At 37.0% G+C, this 22,184-nt stretch overlaps 1 non-coding gene across 1 annotated transcript; it reads right to left on the bottom strand.

Annotated features, from left to right (window-relative positions):
* Positions 1-286: 286 nt before the first annotated feature.
* Positions 287-368, bottom strand: TRNAL-CAA. The gene has a single exon. It is a non-coding gene; the product is annotated as a tRNA-Leu (tRNA).
* Positions 369-22,184: the final 21,816 nt, after the last annotated feature.

Below are 22,184 nucleotides of genomic sequence, written 5' to 3'. Positions count from 1 at the left end.
GATATGTGAATTTCAATTCCCAAAGGCTGGCTGGAGTTGAAGTTCACACATCTTAAACTTGCCAAGATTGAAAAACACTGCCATAGATATAGGGTTATATTTGTGGCACTATTGTTTTAACTTCTTGAGAAGGCTATCATTTTTGGAATGAACTCAGTGTTGTAGGATAGTTCTGAGAGGACTCTGAATCTTTATACTTTGTTATAAATAATATAAAGAAAAAATGCAAAAGAAGCCTTTTCTGGGTATACTATTGATCGTCTTTTAAAGAAAAAGACAGGCTTCATGTTGTGAGCAGGATTAGAACCTATGTAGGGAAACCCTATTGGATTTTGAGTCCAACACCTTTACCACTCGGCCATCTCAGCTGATTGTACTGAATGGTCAAAATCTTTTGGAAGAAACTGTCTTTATTAGGTAACTATACAGTTTCAGCAGGGTTTGGCAGCAATAATTAATCTTGAACTAAGAATACTTAGGTATATCTGGATATATGTATTATATGATGAGAATGATTTTAAAAACATTGCTGTGAGACACAGAAAGAGATTTAGATAGTTGGATTTCTCCTATACCAAGTGTATAAAATTCACATTAAAAATGAATCTTTTGCCACAGGTATGTTAGGGCATACGTCACATTTCTCTATATATTTCTAAAATGCATTTTTAGAAATTTATCCAAGGTGTATCTGAAGAAACTCTTTCATTTTTCACTCAAAAGGTTTAAATTGTCAGTTGGTAAAAAGGGGTAGTTTGTAATATAAGTTTCATGCACAAGAATACAGGTAGTCCTCGATTTACAACCACAATTGAGCTCAAAATTTCTGTTCCTAAGTGAAACATTTGTTAAATGACTTTTGCTCTATTTTAAGACTTTTCTTGCCATAGTTGTTAAGTGAATCACTACACTTGTTAAGTTAGTAACCCGGTTATTAAGTGAATCCAGCTTCCCCATTGATTTTGCTTGTCAGAAGCTCACAAAAGGTGATCACATGATTCCAGGACACGGCAACCATCATAAATGTGAGTCAGTTGCCAAGCATATGAATTTTGATCATGTGACCATGGAGGGGGGATCCTGCAACAATCATTAAGTGTTTAAAATGGGCATGTAACTTGTTTCAGTGCCATTGTAACAGTCGAATAACAGTTGAACTGTTGTAAGTCAAGGACTACCTGTACATGAAGGTTTAATGCCAGGAGTCTGACTGAACAATCTGGATTGTATATGACATGGCAACAGCACCTAATTAAGCTTGGTTGATCTCAGAAGAACTGCACAGGTGTGAGGCTGATTAGAACCTGAGTAAGAAATCAGCAGAGAATCCCAAGGATGTGGACTTGGAAGTCAAAAAGTATCTAACTACAAGCTAAGTGGCAAGGCCCCCTACACAGCAAGAAGGAGAACTGGGTTAGTGAATTATGAAATCAAATCAGAAGAAGGGAAAAGGGAAATTTACCATGCTAACCTCTTAAGGAAATGTCATAATAGAATCACGGGTCCCAGAACCTTGAATGACTTTACTAGTTTTAATTAAAGCGAACCAAAGTTGTTGAACCAAGTTTGGGATGTGATGATGTAATGGAATGCATGGATGGCTTTGGGGAAAAAGGGAAAGAGAAGCTGCCTAGGAAACAATCAGAAAAGGGAGGCAAGGAGCCCTCTGTTGCTTAATGGTTAAGGAGAAAAAAAAATATTTGAAGGACCCACCCTAATTAATCAAGCAGTTAAAGTGACAGCAGGAATTTGTGCTTTCAAATTTGCAGAATTCTTTAATGTAGCCCTACATTAAAATAGAATAAGCTCTTATAATCATGTTTCCTGTCTGTTTTACCTGGGAAGGCAGACACAAACTGCAACCATCCCACGGAAAATAAATCTCAATCTGGACTTACTACAAAATCAAAGTATATGGAAAAGACACTTTGGGACTATAAAGATATGTTCGCCACACAACCAGGATTTACAGATCTGGTGGACAACTTATTTGACCTCTACGGGATTCCAGAAAGAAATATTACAAAATGAAGTAAATAAGCTACTCCAAATGGACATTATAGAACCATCTGTGACTGGTGTTCTCCGATTGTATTAGTACCAAAACCAAATGGAGAAATATGATTTTGTGTAGGCTTCCAGCAAATAAACCAAATGGCAAAATTGGATGGGTATTCCTAAGTCAATGACCTCTTGTATGACCCTAAGTGGGTCAAGTATTTATCATCCTTGAACTTAACCAAAGAATATTGGTAAATTTCACTGAAATACCATTCAGAGAAGAAACTCCAGAAGGTTTCTTTCAATTAAAAATAATGCATTTTGATCTTATATGGAAAACCATCTATCTTCTAGCATTGTATGAATAAGATTCTACATGGTCAAGGGAAATGGAGAGCTACGTATCTGCAGAAAGTTCTCGCCTTATGAACAATCACTTAACAATCATTCAAAGTTACGACAGACTTTTTAAAAAAGCTTCTTACAACCCATCTTCTAAGTTACAACTGCCACCTCGCCTCCATAGTCACAGGATCATAATTTTGGACTCTTGGTAGCTGAATCACATTTATGACTAGTTGCAGCACTCTGCAGTCACATGACTATTTTCCAGATGAAAATGTCAAAAGAAAGTTTATTAGAGATGCTAGATTCACTTAACAACCACACAGTTTGCTTAATGATCATGGTGACTCACTTTACATGGTTGTAAGAAACACAGCGAAACAAAGCACAACAAGGAAAGTGCAAGTGCTTTACATATTGCTCAATTAATAAAAAATAAAAAAAATAAAAGGGATCGGGGGTGTGTGTGTAGAGGAATTGAAGTTAACAAACTCTGTTAAGAGGAATACATTACTCTGTACCAGTAATAGTAAAGAAGTAATAGAAGTAGAATATAGTCCAGAGAAAATTGTAATTGTAAAGTAGTGATAGGAACAGAAATAGAGTATAGGACAGTGATGGCAAACCTTTTAGAGACCAAACTGCAACCCAAAACCCACTTATGTATTGTTGGGTGCTGGGTAGGTTTGGCCCATTGGGTGAGTGTGGGCAATTGGGTGGGCATGGCCCATTGGATGGGTGTGTCTGCGGTGGTAATGGCAGACTGGGTGGGACTAAAAAGTTCAATCAATCAATTCCAACTTTGTGAGATCTTCTTTTTTCCCGTGAAAAGTTGAAATTGATTGAGAGATTGAACCTTTTTTTTTTTTTTTTTGCACACAGCAGCGGAGGCCTAAAGCAAAAAGGTTTTATAAAACCCAGCTGACAGCCTAGGAGTAGAGCAACGGCACCTATGCCCCAGAGAGGGCTCTGCGTGCTACCTGTGGCACGCGTGCCATAGGTTTGCCACTACGGGTATAGGATAATAGCAAAAAAAAAAAAAGCAGTCACACATATATGTTTGTGTGTTTCACTTTTGTATTTTGGCTTTATTCAAAATAAAATATCTTTCAATCCTTACAGGGACCAGATTTACCAGATATAAAAATTCAACTGTGCTTTTATGATTCATTTGAGTCTGGGTGAATCAAACTGGGTACAGTTTTAGAAAGAAACCCTGCCATCTCTCAGCTTCTGCTCCTTTGCTGATGCATGTCCCTCTCATTGGCAAGGAAACTTTCAGCTTCAGCTTTGTCCCGTCCTTACCTCCTCCCAAATCACATCTGCTCAAATAACTGCATTTTCATATGTATCTAAAACCAGCCAGCCTCATTTCTTTCTGAAATGAACGAAAACCTCTGAGCTGCATATTTTGGTTTCTGCATGGACCATCCCAAAGCCAGCAGTCCCATGCACAGGAATTGTTATCCACCTCAACTGAATATATATATATATATATATATATATATATATATATATATATATATATATTAAGGGTTCCATCACGCGTTCCCAAGTAGCACGGTGGAAGCGTGAGGGCACACGCGCAAAGACCACAATTGGAATTTCCTCCGAGGGGAGAATTGAATCGGACGCCAAACTGACAGGAACGGAGATTGCAACGAACTGCTGTGCATCCCACGCACGGAAGGGCGGCGGGCTGGGGGCTATAGGGGAAGATGGGAGCATGGATGGGGTGGCATGCCCCCTGAGAGTGATACGTCAGACACGGGGGAGGGAGATAGCCGGATCTGGGATTTCATCACAGGATCGGTCTGCAGTTACACAGGTTACTCTAGTGCGAAGTGACATGGAATGCTCGCCTCCCAGCCTAGGAGCCGCACGCAACAGAGAAGTAATCAGCTGCAAGAACTTAGAACTCAGAAATACTTCTGACATGAGTGATGGGAGGATCAATCGACCGGGCCCCATAACGAGGTCTATGAGCCGTGTGCAGGCGCGTTTGTGCTTATAAACGAGCTCCCCCACCCTCTGGCTTTTCGTTTTTATCTTTTGAATATATATATATATATATATATATATATATATATATATATATATATATATAGGTCTTTGGTTGTTCGGGTTTTCTCCCACGTAAAATTGGAAGTGTCTTGGCGACGTTTCGACGAAGTCCCATTCGTCATCTTCAGGCTGGTGTTTTCAGCTTCGTGCTTTGAGCATTGCTGCTCAAAGCACGAAGCTGAAAACACCAGCCTGAAGATGACGAATGGGACTTCGTCGAAACGTCGCCAAGACACTTCCAATTTTACGCGGGAGAAAACCCGAACAACCAAAGACCTACATACAAATACCCGCGAAAACCTCAGATATATATATATATATATATATATATATATATATATATATATATATATATATATGATTTCAAACAATTTTGTGGACTTCTTTTTCTTTTTCTTCTCCCCCACTTTTGTTGTAAAATGCAATTTAAAAAATAACTAAAATGAATGGTAAAGGAAGGGAAAGTTAAGCAAGTCCTGTTGATGTCACAGAATTTTAAAAGGTATGTCCTTATTCATTTAATCCCGTGACAATTTGCCTTTTCCCTATTGAAAGCTTTCTCTGAAGTGAATAGGGAGGGGGAAGGGGAAAGGAGCTCCTTCTCTCAGAGCAGAGGACGGGCCACCCATTCTGCAGAGAGTGGAAAATCAGACAGCTGGGAGTCATCCTTGTTCAGTAACTATATATCCCACTGTAGTTTAGGACTTGTGGGCAATTGAGGGAAATAGGAGCCTTGTGGGCCATTACATTACTTAGGTATGGAAGCCTGGGGAACAAAGGCATGTAGCGTAACTGTATTCTATGTCTTCTGGTAATTGAAAAAAAAAAAAGAATGTGTCTTTCCCATCCTTGATGATACAGTTTTTCTGTACCTGAAAACAGAACCTACTTAATCCTTGTAAATAGCTTCATGTCTTATGGGGCTTACAAATATGCATTTAATATAACAAAATCTGGATCATGCCAGTATTAAACTGTACAGTGTGTAACAAGGGAAGACTGAGTGACTTCCATTGACAGATCAAAATTAAAATGACTATCTTTCTGAGAACCTGGAGCATAGAACTCAGTCCCCAGTTCACACATACAACAAACACATAGATCAGGGGTCTTCAAACTTGGTCCTTTTATGAGGTCCTTATGGACTTCAGCTCCCAGAATTCCTTAGCCAGCGTACAAGCCATAAAAGGGCCAAGTTTGAAGACCCCTGACATAGATGATCAGCCAATATAATGTCTATTTTCTTTCGCAGTCTAGAATGAAGATTCAGATTGTGTGGGATAAGAGAATTGTATCTTGTTTCCAAGAATTTTATGAAGGAGAGCTTTATAGCTGAGCTGGGGATTTGAATCAAAACCTTAAGATTGCATCTCAAAAATTTTACAGATGAAATGCCTCGATATAAAAAAATGGGAATTTGCAACCTGTTGCAAAGCTTTAAAATAATCCAGCTTTTCTGTAATTTACTAGCTTTGTTTTTTAAAAAATATATGCTATTATCTATGCTCTATAAAACAATTAAATAGAAACACCTTAGTAGAACTGTTCATACAAAGTTTATGTGCTGGAGTTGATATCACTCATCACTTTGCTGTTTACTAGCAGGGATAATACATAGAATCTCTAAGATTTTGAAATAATGAACATTTAGTATATCTATAAAACTGTGAATATAAAACTGCTGGACTAATCACATTAAATTAAATGTAGCTTGCATGAAAAAGTAATCACATTGTAAAATTCATTAAAATAATATAAACAGCTCCAAAGAACGCCCAAATAGACATCCTACACAGTGCAATGATTAAGCCGCCAGGCTAGAAACCAAGAGACCATGAATTATAATTGTGCCTAAGGAATGAAAGTCAACTGGATGACTTTGAGCTAGTCACTCTCTCCAGTCCAACCCTCATAGGATTGTTGTGGGGAAAAAAGGAGAAAGAAGATATATTAGGTATGCTTGCTGTTTCGAGTTACTTATAAAATATTAAAGGTAGGATAAAACTCGATCAATCAGTCAATTATAGTATTAATTATAATTCAGCCCAGATAATATGGCCATAGAAGAAAAACTAGTGAGAATGAATGCTGTAAGAACTCTAGTCGCCTCTAGAAGAGATGGAAGCCCACATATCTAAATAAATAAAATACAGAGCTTTGTATCTACATCTCCACCACTGACAATGGTGGTTTTACATGTATGTAGCCTGCAAAAGAAAGCAGGTAATCAAGACTGAATGCTGGAGGTAAACATAAAAGAGTGTCTCTGGGTTGCCTGAATATGCTACACAATTATTGATTATACTATGAAAGAGAGCTTCAAAACAATTTAGTATTTAATTACATATATAAGACATTTGCAAATAGTGTTATCAGTATAGTTGCAAACTAAAATGAAGAAGGAACCACATCAAAGCAAGGGGGGAAAAACACTCTGGCTCCTTTCTTTTCCTCATTCATTGATTGATATGCTCATTCATCACTTACATGAAGAAATCTTATTCATTTACCACAGCAAGAAGAATCTATCCACTAACGCAGTGGTTCTCAACCTGTGGGTCGGGACCCCATTTGGGGTCGAATGACCATTTCACGGGGGTTGCCAAACAATGCAGTCCGCCATTTTCCCCCCCTTTTCCTTAGCTGTGCTACTCCCTTTTATTCTATTGGCTTTTGAAAGCCAATAGAATAGACTCTCTTGAATAGAGTCTAATTCTATTGGCTTTCAAAAGCCATTATTTATTTATTTATGAGACTTATATACCGCTTTAAGTGCAAGCACTCTCTAAGCGGTGTACACCAGTAAGCAATGTATATATATATTTACATTGCCCCCAACAATCTGGGTCCTCATTTTACCTACCCGGAAGGATGGAAGGCTGAGTCAACCTTGAGCCGGTGAGATTTGAACCGCTGACCTCCTGAACAAAGTCAACTAAAGTGGCCTGCAGTACTGCACTCTAACTGCTACGCCACCTCGGCTCATAGGAATAGGAATTGTCCAGGCTGTCTCTGCCCTGCTGAGCCCGCCAAAAGTCCCATTCTGCAAACGGTGCTACATCAGTTGAGTAGTCCTTGACTTACGACTGGTTGAGGGTCGCAGCATTAAAAAGGTTGAGAACCACTGCACTAATGACTTCTGGTTCCAGATCGCGGCGCCTCTAGCATTACGAAGAGACTTGTTTCCTCGTCAGCTGGCTTCCCTCTGCCGGTAGACCCTTATGCGGGTCGAAAGTCACCCTGGAGGGTATGACTTCTGTCGAGGAGGCTTTGCTCAGTTGCGGAAGAGCGGCAGCTCCTCCAACTGTCTGAGCTATCTCTGAGGGCCGACAGAGAAGAAGATCGGCCAGTAAAATGGCCGATCACCCTGCTGCTTCAAACTGCAGGTCAAAAAATGTCTAAGCTGCAAGACCCACTGTGGTGAATCCGGGTGAGACTTTTTTTTCCTTTTTCCTGCTCCTCTCTTCATTTTATCTTGCTTTTTTTTTTTTTTTTTTTTGCCTGTAAGAGCCTTGTTGGAATTATTTCCCTGGCTTGAAAAAGCAGCTTCTACATGTTTGGGAAGAAAAGCGTTGAACAAAAGAATACAATAAAATTTTAAAGATTATACTTTATTTTCATATGCTTTGGGGTACAGGAAAAATTTTTTCTAAGAGCTGTACTATCATTTTATGCTGGAAGATTATTTCTTTTTTCACATTATATTTCAAAAGAAAGAAAAAAGGGGGAAAATGGTATCTGGAAAAGTTTTTTTTCAACTTACTGAGGATATCTAGTGGCAAAAATCTAATATTGCAACTTTTGGCTATTCTTTGGAGATGGAATAGATGGACCTTTAAATTACTTTTGAAGAGAAAAGATAAGCTAATGCAGCTGTGAGAGTTGTGGGGATGGACACTGTTTAATTTTTATTAAACACAGCCTCCACAAGAAGAAAAATAGAGACTCTTTTTAATTACTATCAAAATGGAGAAAGCTCATTTACAATTAAACTGCAAACCTATATTGGAAAAGATTTATAAGGCCACTGCAGAAATATCTGCTACAATGAAAGAGTTTACTACAGAATTAAGATCCAGAGTCATACTTTAAATCTTCAAACTGATCTCCAGACTACATCTGACTATTCTATAAATCAAAACATACTAGAAGAGGAAACAACTGAGATAAATGAGGAAGTTATTTTATCTTATAAATATTCCATCTACAGCTTTGAGGACCAAAAGAATCAAAGATTGAGACTGGAAACTTTAAAGCAACGAAGCTCTAAGGATGAGAGAAATAGATGCCTAATGCAGAGGATGGGATTCCTATTGTTTCAAAGGGCACTACAAGCAATAAAGAGAGATCTATTGGCTGAAAGGGAAGCTTGGTTGTGGAAACCTGCTTGGCACAGAAAAATAGCCAGAATAACACTGAAAAGAAAAATGTAAAATTGTGTAATAGATTAAAGGCAATGTTGATTTATGGACAGTTTTAAGGATTAACATTTAGAGTTAGAAGTAAGAAAAAAAGGTCAATTATTAGAACAGATGTTTTAATTAGATTAAGAATGTACTTTTTGAAATAATAGGTTTATTTTCATGAAAATTATTATGTATTGGAATGGAAAAAATGCTGGCTTTTTAGAGTTGGATTGTTTTAATAATTAATTGTTTTAAATTAGTAAGATGATATTTCTGTATGATAATATAGATGTGATAAGACGTGATAATCAATTGGATGAAATTTGAATTTTGTTTAATGAATTGAAATGAATTAAGATTTACACTATTTTTGTTATTTTAAAGAGATTGATCGATTGATGGATTATGTATGTATAGGGTAGATTAATATTTTATCTTAATTAGGATATGTATTGTGTAGTGGAAGAAGAAATAAATGAGACTTGTGGTAAAATGAGGGATATAAGAAATTAAGAATTAGAATATAGCTAGAAGCGATACCTGAATTGATAACTTGTTGATTTAAAGTCAAATTTGATTATGGTGATTGTAAATTTACAAAGTTTTAAAACAGGTTTAGCAGTTATAGAAATTTAAATTAGAAATGGAATATTTTAAATGTATTATGCTAGTTGAGGGAAATAGAGAGGGGACATTGAATGTATTGAGTTGAGTTATTTATATATGGTTCTATTGTTGAATGTTTGATTACCCAAACATCATGGTGTGTCCTGAGCACCTTTTTCTAAGATTTAAAAAAACAATAAAATGTGTTTCAAAAAAAAAAAAAGAATCTATCCATTAACCTAGTTTTCTGCTGCTTTATAGTGTGACTTCTCTTCTGAAGAAGCCACTGGAACTTTCTTAGAATCTTCTTACCCCATTGGTTGATTGATGATCACAACTTCAAATCTAAGGAGCACATGAGTCAGTTAAACATCTATTACCGTAGTGAAAGAAATGGATGCCAAGAAATTGTGATTTCTTTAAAATCTGTCTTTTGACCTTTGTGTCCTTTGCATTACACAGTTTCAGTCTGTTGTCTCTTCTTCTATTCTTACTATATGAGCACTTTCTATTTTCTGAATCTTCTATTTCCTGTACTCCACATTGCTTCTGGGTGGGTATACATACCTTCCTCACACTGGGCTCTTCAGCAAAAAAGATTAAAAAGTTAAGTGTACTTCCATGTTTTTTTCTGAATTAAATGTTCATCATAATTGTCTCAGGACTCCGTCTCCTCTGCAATACCCGTATTGTAAACAAAATAACATTTCCTTCATGTGTGGATATTTTCTTTTTTCCCTTATATATAGAAATTTCAGAAACTGACCTAGAAAGATATTTGAGCTGCAATTTAATATATAGAACAGAACAGAATAGAATAGAATAGAATAGAATTTTTATTGGTCAAGTGTGATTGGACACACAAGGAATTTGTCTCCGGTGCATAAGCTTACAGTGTACAAATAACAGCAAGCAATAGGTCATAGGTCATAGATCATAGATCAAATCATTAATCATAAGTTGAAAACAATTGATAAATCATAAGACAGCAATAGGTAGTGGGAAAGATGAGAAAAGATGAATGATACTTATATCATAAGTGAAAGAAAACTGGTGCAACTGCAGACAACCTCCGCATCCAATGATGGAAATCAAACGCTATTGTCCTACAGATCAGTATGTTTCCATTTTGCATCATGCTTGTGTCATAAGTTAATTTGGTTCAGGATCTACATTATGCTGCAATTGTTACTTTGACAATATGGCAGTAATGTTTTACTAATACAATAAGAGTATTTGAAGTTCTTTTGAAAGGGGTCACTACTACTTATATATCACCTTGGTTTATTAACTTGAACTGACAGGTTCTCTGATGGAAAACTTCTTCCCATGGTCTGCTCTTTGACCAGTTCACTAGGGTGCTAAAATCTGATCATCATATAAAACGTGTAATGTGTAAATCCAGAAAACATATGGATATCGTGACCTCTGATTTTCTGATATATTTTATATTCAGAAGTTAATCCAGAGAAAGGAAAGAGGTTTTAATCTATATTTCTATGCATGAGGCTTTGCCTTTCTTGTCTTTATTCCCTTCTGACTAGGTGTTAATTTTCAGAATATAACTTCTGCTCCTGTATGCTGACTGGATGTAAATTGCTTCAGGGAACCCATTTGATTTGTATTCTCCTTTTAATGTTACCATTAGCCTTGATAGCTTTGTTGAGAAGGTTACTGAATCTAATAGTATAATCTCTTGAGACGTTAGACATTCGTGCTTGGCTTATATTTCAGGGGGTTCTCACACTTAGGAAGAATTAACTGAATATTTACTTCATTTTTTTTAAAAAAAACTTTGAAGTGAACATTTATTTCCCTGCTGGAAACGTTCGGCATTTCTGTTTTGTTGTTTCTTGTGGATGATCATTCCTATTGTTCCCTCCTCAGTAGTTAATTCTGATTAAATGTGAAAATATGAGAAAATAAAGTTATATGTTGAAATTATCCTGTTTAATTATTTTATTCTGCACTCCTTGAGGCTCATATTGCCTAGGAGAAAAGAGAACAGAAATGGCAAAGTCATGTCATTTGAAGAATTTAAATGGTTCGGGTGAAGAAAGGAGATGTGTGTGTGTGTGTGTGTGTGTGTGTGTGTGTGTGTCTTTGTGTCTCTCTCTGTGTGTATCTGTATGTATATCTGTATGTATACAGTATATGTATATATGTGTGTGTGTTTTTATTACAGATTATGGTAATCTTTAATAAATAACAACTAATACAAACTAATGTCAGAGAGAGAGAAAGGAGAGAGAGAGAGAGAGAGAGAGAGAGAGAGAGAGAGAGAGAGAAACGGCAAAGGACAAAAAAGAAAAAAAGAAGAAAGAAAAGGAAAAAGAAAAATATATAAAGAAATTATTTCCAGTCTTTGTCAAGTTTGATAGCTCTTCATCCCCTATAAAGATACAAACAGATCACTTGTTTCCATAGCCTACTCCTTATCTATGAGCGAATCCACATGACATCAACTTTATAGTCCTAGTGTTATTCAAAAATCCATAAAGTATTTCATCAAAGCATATTTTATTTTACCCTTGATCAAATAAACCAAATTTATATTCTTTCCTCTTACCTTTGAAAATCTTAATCTTTAGTTCATTCAAATACTGTCACAGGATTTGATCTTTCTTCAATTCTTTCTCCATCACAGAGACTTGAGATTTTAACAAGCCACTCTTCTAAATCCAATAAAAATATATTCTTTAACTACTTAAATTTATAGTTATTTTTTTTCAGAAGAGAAAACTCAAAATTGTTGTTCCAAAAATAACTAACAGCCTTAAGATACTTAAATAGGCAATTTTCAAAACTGATTAGGTTAGTGAACAGTATCCTTTAAAAACCTTTGCCACAATTATTAGCTTAACGATTGATCCCTTTGTCTCCTAACACTGAAACTCATGGGAGACCACTGTTCTATGGTCTCCTTGCAAGGAATAGCTGTCTGGAGCATATCTGGGTAATCTCCCATCATCTTCTTCTCTGAGGAGATTCCAAAGAACTGGTCTACATACCAGTTTTTCCGTCTGCTTCTGTGAATGTCTTTTCTCCACAGAGATGTGTTTAGCTCACATCTCCACCAGAAGTCTTTGGAAGAGATAAATAACTTAGATTGGCATGAAGAAATTTGACAAGTAAAAGAGCAAATTCAGCTGAAGTCCAAAGGAAGCAAACTAATCTCATAATATTTATTTAAGCATATATTTTAGAAGGACATCAAAGGACATTCAAAAAGAAATGAAGTAAACAATTCACTGCATACTTGGAATAATAATTACTAGTTGCAGCTAATATGACACGAATTTGGCTGACTGCAAAAACTTTGACATTTTTATAAACTAGTCTGAGCTAGTAGAAGAAATGATTGGCTAAGACCTAATTTATCCTTGCTGTATTATCACACTTGGAGATGATAAATAGTTCCAGGAAAAAGTTCAGGAAATGCTCTAATTTTTTATGCATATGAGAATGTAAAACTACCTTTGGGAACATGAAACACTGCACTGAACAGACTGTAATTTCATATGGATGTGTCTGGAAAATAAGAATTGGCACGTTCCTCCTCTGTTGCAAGCAGCAGAGCTCAAATTTCTTAGCATACATGTGCTATGAATATGGAGAGAGAAGAGCTGCCATCTCCATTTCTTTCTCCCATATCTTCATAAAAAGGTCTAAGTCAGGTTTACATTAAAAGGGCCACATGCCTTACACTGCAGCATCACATCTTTCAGGGCTGCCTTTTCAGGTTAAGGGCTGCATTTGAATTTTGAGCAGCACACATAGAACAAAAGCTTGATTTAATTTAAATACACTTAAAATACATTAAATACAAAAATTATATTAAATTATAAACCACAAATGAATTTAGGGTGATGCACACAGTCCAAGATTTCAGGATGTGTGTTCCTGTTTTATCTGAAGATCTGTCTTATTTAGTTCTAATATAAATGGGGAGCTGGATTTCTATCAAACTGGGGAGCTGGACTGCAGGTTGGATCAACACAAGGTCTAGTGATCACCAACTTCCCCATTATAATGGGAAGCCATGTACTGTATGTCTCTCTAAATTATAGTAATTATTTTAAAATATTTGTATATAGATATTTATTAGTGTATTCAGAGGATTAAATGAAAAAAATAATGTCTTCTGTTTGTGCATGTGTGTGTGTGATATATGATCATCATACAGTCCTCCTGTCTGAGCATTCAGACTAAAATGCAGATGTCCATACAGTCGTGCCAAAGAAGCCATCAGTTGCAATTCTTGTCTTGATAACTTCATTTTATAAGTTTATTAAAATATGTTCAGATGGTATATCAATAGAATAATAATTAGGCCTCTGCTTTATTTACACCAGATTTTGGGGGGAAATGATCACAATGAACAGATTATAAATTTCCCCTCCAAACCTTATTTTCCTGTACCATGATGAGTTTCAGATGAGACAATTTCTTGGTTTGGGTTTTGCTTCATCCATAATTGAACAACCATAGCAGGCTGTGCATTATTCTGATATGCACTAACATCCTTATCTTTAGATAATACATTTTTACTAGATATCTAGGTGATATAGGGGAGCATGCAAAGCTAGATTAGAATTTGCCAAAGTGTTCTGAGCTACAGGATGGCAGTAGACTTAAGCAGGACTTCAACTCTGGAGATTATATACTGATATTTTTTCTGATATACCTAGAAACTGAAGATGTTGCCTTAAATGAGTTCTCTGAGGAAGACCAAAAGAGGGAAATATCTTAAATAAGATATTTGACCAGCTTATCTTGGTCTAACTCTCCATGAGATTCAATTGATTAATTAAATTAGATTAGAAAACTCTGTGAAATAGGCATACACTGAGGTTTCCTTTCCTTTTTCTTCTCTGTACTTTATACCAGCAACACTTAAATTCTTTTCTTCCAAAAAGACAAAGAAAGCCTAGTTTCATTTGATTCTTTGGAAAGTATAAGGACATGCTCATCACTGGTTAAAGATCCTCCTTCTCCTTGACTTTCTCTTGTTGCTGGTCTTTGGTCTAAGGCTAAATCCATGCAGCCTCCTCACCCTGTCATGAACACAATTCACCAATCAATTTTAGAAATATTCCTTCCTTTGCCTGCATATCAAGGACAGCCCGCATCTTGGACCATTTGAAGATGGTTTCTAGTGCTTCTTTCTGAAAGTGGTTTGTTTCCCCTCATCCCAGCTGAATTGCTCTATGAGGGCTATGTAAGCATTGATGTGTATAGGGGAGGTGTCTTGAAATGATGTTGCTTTACAGATTTCTCCCATGTCAGTGAAACAAACTTGTTCCAACTGGTCTAAGACCTTTGAGCCAATCCCTCAGTCCTGCTTTGGGTACAAGGGAAACCAGAACTCCTGTTCTGCAGCCTTGTTCTTTGCAAAGATTTGCATGTGTTCTGCAGCCTGGGTGGTCCTTTGATTTGTCATTTGATAGAAGAATGCTTGCAGCATGAATTACATTTGCTCCCAAATTGTTCCATCTGTGACGAGAAAAAGGAGGAGGAGCAGGCTCATTAATACAAGAGGGGTTAATCCTAGTTTCCCAGTTCTTTGGCCTAGATCAGTGGTTCTCAACCTTTCTAATGCTGCGACCCCATAATACAGTTCCCCATGTTGTGGTGACCCCCAACCACTTATACATCACCGGGTGCCAGGGGCGTGGCCAAAGAAAAGGGGGAAAAATGGCGGACAGCCCCGTGAAATGGTCGTTGGACCCCAAATGGGGTCCCGACCCACAGGTTGAGAACTACTGGCCTAGATTAACCTAAACAATGGCTGCTCCTTCTAGCAGCAACAGAAGTAAAAAGGAGAGTGCCATTCTGCAGTTACAGGGTGAAAGGAAGTTGCTCTGAGGCATGAGGTGACATTGGATATTTCTCCAGATTCTTTGTTACTTAAGTCAATGAAGGTGTTAAGAGGACAAGTGTGTGGTGTAAATCACTCATTAGGCACTTTGCCACCTTTCTGCTTTAATGCTTACAATAAACCATTGTAAAAGTTCATTGTCAGAACTTCTCAGAGTCATAAATCTATTCACAATTGCAAGACAAATTGGAGAAAGGGGGGAGGTAAATCTTGCTGGACACAGAAGGGAGGGAGGAGAATATGCCAATGGTTTAAACAAAAGCTGCTGTTGTTGTCACCTATTCCTTGTTAGGCTCATCTTCCTCCTGGGTAAAAACAAAGATCCATTCTGAAAACACCAAGGGAGCCTGCAGAGATGATTCAGCCCTTGAGGGGGGTGGGCGGGGAATTAATGGGCACCGCGTCCCTTGGGAGCGAACAGGCCCTCCCCGGTTCAACGCTGTAGTCTCGAAGCCTCTGTCACCGGTGATGAACACTGCCTTCAGGAGAAACTCCAGGCAGTCTAGGCCTCAGTCACACACAAAATGGCCACCGTGAGTCAATTCAAAATGGCGGCCACAGAGTTCGCGCCAAAAAAACGGCAGTTAGAAGAAGGCCTTGAGGCCTGAGGCCTAAGCTATGATGAGCCCTCGTTCCGAGGAATCGCTTGGTCTCCTAACGCAGCGAATGGATTACAATTAGGTGAGCTGAGAGAGGCTGAGGCAGGCCGAGGCCTAGTAAGGCCTCCAGGCTCTGAAAATTGGATCGGTGCCAAAAACTTTCTCCTGCTGCTGGGGCGGTCTGCTGAGGCCGAGGGACCTAGAAAAGGCTCCCTCCAGGCCTGATGAGCCTCGTCGTCCCTTGCGGAGCCCCCCAGTCAATTGGCAAGCTTACCCCTGCCTCTAAGGCCTCCAGGCTCTGGTTAGAAGAATGGAGCCTCTGATGCAGAGGAACAGCCCCTGATAGGAGATTTCTCTTGCTTCTGGGAATCCAATTTTCAAGCTGATTGTGAAGCTGAAAGGCTCTCAAAGAGAGAAAGGGAAAGTCCCCCCCCCCCAAAGGGAGGTTTTGGCAGCCTGTCAGCCTGCTAGGCTATAGGTTGGGATGAAATAAAATAGGAATACACAGTCTTCTGCTCCAGGAGCGAAGAAAAAACACGTCTTAGAGCAAAGAAACTAAGTCTAAAACTGGGGTGCAGTTGGCACAGAGGGGGCGGTACTAAATTTCAGACTTAGTCTAATTGGAGCAGATAGATTAAGACAACCCATCCGTGGGTTCTCCATCCAATCATGCTGGAGAAAACCTGCTTTAATAAGAGAGCAGAACAGGAGAACTTTCTCAGTGGGGAGCAGAAGCTGCAGAGCAATTCTCCAGAAGACACAAAATGCTACAGAAGTTGCCTCTTATAAGTTCTTTGTTTCTCAGACACTACTTGGATGAAAAAGTCAACCAGACAGGAGAAGGGAAGTGGTTGTATAAAAGAATAATGGTGTAAGCACTGACCTATGAAGACAACATCATCTTTCAGATCCAAAAAGCCCAAGTGTCATTTCTCCCACAGAAAAGGAGAGAAAGTTCAGCAGTCAATTGCACATTATACAGAAAACAGAACATGCATTTTTAGGTGATTGGTTGGTTGGTACAATTGATTGGGTGATATCCTGTGGAGACAGGAGTTCAGCAGAAATAAATTCTGTCAGGGATATTCCAGTGTTATGTAACATTGCTAAAAAGACAAGAATGAAAGCATCTCATCAAACATCCCTGTCTTCAGGGAATGACCTGTACTAGTGACTGAGCCAAGCAAAGAATGTGGATCTAGTCATAGGAGCAATCCTATTCATGTCAATAAGAATGCAACAATAATATGGGAAGTAAAGATATATGCATTTTGAGTTACATCTCCAATACCTGGATGATTGTAATAAATTTCTGTTGAACATTCTGTGAGATGTCTAATATACTAAAAGCTATTATTATTATATACACTGCAGTGTAAAATTACAGCTACCAGTTCTTTAGCTGATGTTAGCCTTCATATGCACTGAACCCAGGAAGTTGCAATATATCAGCATAGTATATGTTTGAATCCAAGCAGTGTGGTCTTTTGTAACTGACAGGTGGAAATTCAGTCAATGTGCAGATTTTTAAGTGCTGTCCAAGTTTTTTGGTATGTCACCCAGTGTGCCAATAACCACTGGGACCACTATGGCTGATTTATCTTTGAACTCTGAGTTTTAGATCTTGATACTTTGTCTTTGTCTTCTCTTCCACTATCTCCTGGTATTGCCATATCAATTATCCACATTTTTTTTCTTTTCAACCTTAGTTAAATCTGGTATGTTATGAGCCAAGACTTTATGAATTTATATTTAGAAATCCCAAAATATTTTAACCTGATCATTTTTACTATTTTTTCAACTATATGTTCCCATCATTTTTTCATTATTGATAGTGATAATTTTTACACATGTTCCAGTGAATCATTTTGGCAACTGTGTTATTTTGTTGTTTATAATCTATGCGATCTTCTTGCACAAGCTGAGTATATCATCTACTGGGTTTTGAGTTTTTTAGTTTGTTTGTTTTTTTGCTTCTTTGCACACTTTGCACTTTGAAACATTTGATTTTTCAATTCTGATTGCATTTGTTTGAATTGATTGCTCTTGCCCAACTAAAATCAAGTCTTACTTTGCTTTGCTTTCTTTCCTTTTTTAACATTTCCAGGTATAAGCCATTGCCAGGTTTTATCTTTATCCACTTTCCCCTTGATCTTTTGTAGAAATTGATTGTCTAATTCTTTTCCCTACTGGCATTTTGTTTATGTTTTTATTACATTCTTTTGATATTCATGTTTGTTTCCTATACATTTAGTAAGTTCCATTTTTTTAAGCATATATCAATGCTCGTTCTTGGCTATCTTGTACATAATCAGTCAATGCATGCTATTCTTCTTTGAGAATTTGTTTCACTTGAAATAAACCCCTTCCTTCATTTCCACAAGGCAAGTATAATCTATCAATATCAGTACAGGTATGCAATGCACAGTAAATAGTCATCTGTTTTCTTGTTTTTCAATCCAAACTGTCCAGTTCAGCTTGTGTCCAGTTAATAATTCCAGCAGTATATCATATCATAGGTATGATACAGATATTGATGGCTTTGATGATATTTCCACCATTCAATTTTGTCTTTAGAAATTTTCTCGCTCTTTGGATGTATTCTTTACCAATAATATTTTTAAATCATCCATGCTTGCTGTTATTCAACAGCAATATAGCCAGATACTTGTAGGCTTCATCCTGATGGCTCCTGATTATTTGGCTATTTGGCATTTCAATTCCATTACTGTTCATGATTTTATCCCAATTTGCACCAATATCAATATATGCTATTTCTCAACATGGCAATGATTGATTTTAAGTTAATTTCCCATGAACCATGTCCTGCAATTACAAGATAAGATAGCTACCATGATCATTTCTTTGTATCGACTAAAGCAGAAACAGATATTGCCACAATTGCATTTACAATGAGATTGTCAAGTTTCTTATGCATTCCCAGTTCTTTAGAAAAGGTGTAAAAATGTAACCTAGCTGTCCTCAAAATGTTGAGACTTAGGTTTAAGGGAGTCTTGGACACGGATGTAATATTTCTAGTGAAGACACTGAGAATATGGCTTACAAACACCATAAATAAATAAAATAAACATTGAAAAACAAACAGATTTCATGATAGATGATGTCCACCTTCTTTTCCCTTCTTCAGAGATCCTGCACAGAGGGCAGCTGGTTTTCACATATCTTTTACCCAAAGTTCTTGACTCCCTAGGGAAAGCTATTATTTCCAACAATTTAAGAGAAACAGAACAAATAGATTGCAAATTCTAAATTAATCTGACAATCTGACAGATATTCTAAATTTATTAGAACTATTATAGAAAACTGAAGGGAAAACTGTGACATTTATTAAATATTCTTTAAGCTAAAAAAGATTACAAGACCATCATAACCAGGTTCCAAGATTTTGACGTATTCTTTTCCTAGCTTGTCTTGCACATGTATCAAATTAATCTCAATATTTTGCTATTTGAAAATATGCATTTTAATGAATCTTTCTATGTTTGTAGAATCTATATCCCATAAGACCTTCAAGAGACTTATTTTTCTTACCTTCCCAATTTTGTGGCTTGCTAACTAAATTGCCTCACATTTAAGTTGCCAACTTGTACACTTCACACAGGAATGTTAGATATATTAAATATTGCTGCAGTACCACTGCAAAGTAGATTATCTGCCCCCATCCTTTTTTACTTTTTATTTTATTATTATTCCTGCTGAGCCTGAAGTTATGTATTAATGCTTTCGGGTTTGCCTCTGATTTAAGAGATTATATCTTAGCATAGATGGCTCCATTTAACAAATACTCCAGAGCAGCACTTTTCAAGTGTGTCAAGAAATTACCTCAGCATGCTGTTCTTGAAAAAAAAAAATCTGGATTTGAAATGATTATTTCTTCTGAGGATAAGGCATGAGGAATAAAAATTCATTTCTCGACAGTATATGACTATTGCATGGCTGTTGTGCTTGTTAATAAATGAAGCCTTTACAAGTGCTACAAGTGAATTTTGGGGATCTCTTTGCTGCTATTTAGCAATCATTTGGGTTTCTGCAGCTCATCATGTTTAATAAATTGTTTGCCATCTTATAACTTAATTATAGCTGTACCTCCCCCTGTAAGTTCCAACTGTTTGGATTGGTTATTAATTCCTTCTATGGCTTGTGCCATATCACCTCCTCATCCTTTATATAGTTATCTTCCAGCAGCAGCAGAGATTTGTTCTGAAAACAGTATTGGGGGGAGGGGGCCAAAAACGGCACTTTACCAAATGTCCATGAGATACTAGCAGCAGAAAGGACCTAACAAAAGGCTCAAGCTGGATCATAATACTCTCAAGCAGAAAATTGGCAATCGTTGCAGAAACAATTCCCCAGGAAAGGATTCAACTTTCAAATTGCATAGAGCTTTGGCATTTGGTTTTCAAAGGAGGAAGCAGCCACATAAGCCCTGCTAGCTTCAGAACACGCATATGGGAGGACCTTCAAGGAGAGGGATAGGAAGTTAATCTACCTCCTCTGTGAACTGAAATAAGGATGGAAGTGCACTCAGTTTTATTAACATAACAAAGATCTTATGACTGCTGCAGTGGTCACAAGAGAGAACTAGTAGAAGACATGGTAATCCAGTTTGATTCTTTCTTTCTTTCTTTCTTTCTTTCTTTCTTTCTTTCTTTCTTTCTTTCTTTCTTTCTTTCTTTCTTCCTTCCTTCCTTTCTTCTTTCCTTCCTTCCTTCCTTCCTTCCCTCCTTCCTTCCTTCCTTCCTTCCTTCCTTCCTTCCTTCCTTCCTTCCTTCCTTCCTTCCTTCCTTCCTTCCCTCCCTCCCTCCCTTCCTTCCTTCCTTTTGGTTCATTTCTAGGTCAATTACTTCCTCTCCAAATCTCTGGAAATATTATTCTTGAAACATTATTTCTTTGGGTAGGCTGTTTTTTTTAATTACACAGGTTATTGAAAATGTGTAGCACTCATATTGAACGTAGGTTTTAATATTTATTCACACAATATGAATAGAATAACTGAAAATTGAAATGCAGACTGATTTCTCTCACATTTCTATGAAGGGGTCCTTTCTAAGCTCATGGTCAAAGGGTAAAAGGCAGAGTGATTGTGGCTCTTCCTCAAAGTTACTCTCAGAGCCCATTGCTCTACTGGCTATTTGAAGTGCTCAGATGGAAGAGAGATATTGCTTCTCCATGAATTATGCCACCAGTCCCTCATTATTTATGAGAGATGATGAAGTTAGTGGTGATTTAGCTATACTGTGAATTCCTAAACATCTCCTTCCCAACTTAAGTCAGCACTGAAGGCAAGTCTACAAATATCATCGAAATGCACTACAATCATAAAAACAGAGAAGTCATCTTGATGAAGCCCTTTCAATTAAAGATGAAGAGGAATAAATTAAAACCACAATAGTCTCATGTGTTTTCAACAACACAGTCCAAACAGAGCATGTAAGAAGAAAAACTTACTTGCTAAGCTCAAGAATAACAGATGCAAAGTCCATTGTTTGATGAGTTAAGTGACTTTATATGTGAGATTTGCATTAACTCAAAATGTATCAGCTGGAATGGAAACTCAAATATATCAGTAACTCAAGAATAATTAGAGTGAAGAATAAATGACTTTGCACAAAATTTAAATGTTCAGTTGGTTAAATTTATTTAAAAAAACCGGAAGAGTTGATTTAATAAACAGACACATAGAGAGAGAACACAATTTTTTAAGAAAGATTTGCATATCCTTGCAGTCTTATAAAACCATCCAGAGGGAAAATAGTTATATTTTTCAGTGATAAGTTAGGCATTTCTTTAAATAGATATGCATTAAAGATGTTTATCAGATTTAGTCAAGTCCCAAATCATAAAGCGGGCCATTTCAGAAAGATTCTGCAGTTGCCTAAGGCATATCAAATTCCATTTCTATGAATCAGAACTAAAACTATTTCTATAATAGGATATTTCAGAGATAAAGGAAAAGAAACAGAAGTTGAATAACTAACAACTTTACTTTCTAACCACATGGAACCTTTTTCTAGATATTCTCTGGTCACTTCACTTTGGGAGATAAATGTTGAAATTTGTTGGACAGTTGGATTAAGTATGCTCTGTTCTCTTTGCTGATTCTATAATTATTTTAACAAAAAAACCTGGGATAGAAGAGGCCAGTGAGATAGAATTATCATGTAACATAAAGGAAGCACTCTTATATTCTTGTAACAGTGATTTATACTGTTGCTGTTGCCAAAATCTACAAGAATCATCTATTTTGATCCATCTATTTTT

The sequence above is a fragment of the Crotalus tigris genome, unplaced genomic scaffold (assembly GCF_016545835.1).
Source record: "Crotalus tigris isolate CLP2741 ecotype Arizona unplaced genomic scaffold, ASM1654583v1 scf7180000018073.2002930, whole genome shotgun sequence".
Lineage (NCBI taxonomy): Eukaryota > Metazoa > Chordata > Lepidosauria > Squamata > Viperidae > Crotalus > Crotalus tigris.
The sequence above is the reverse complement of the archived record's forward strand: the minus strand, read 5'-3'. Positions and strand labels throughout refer to the sequence as shown.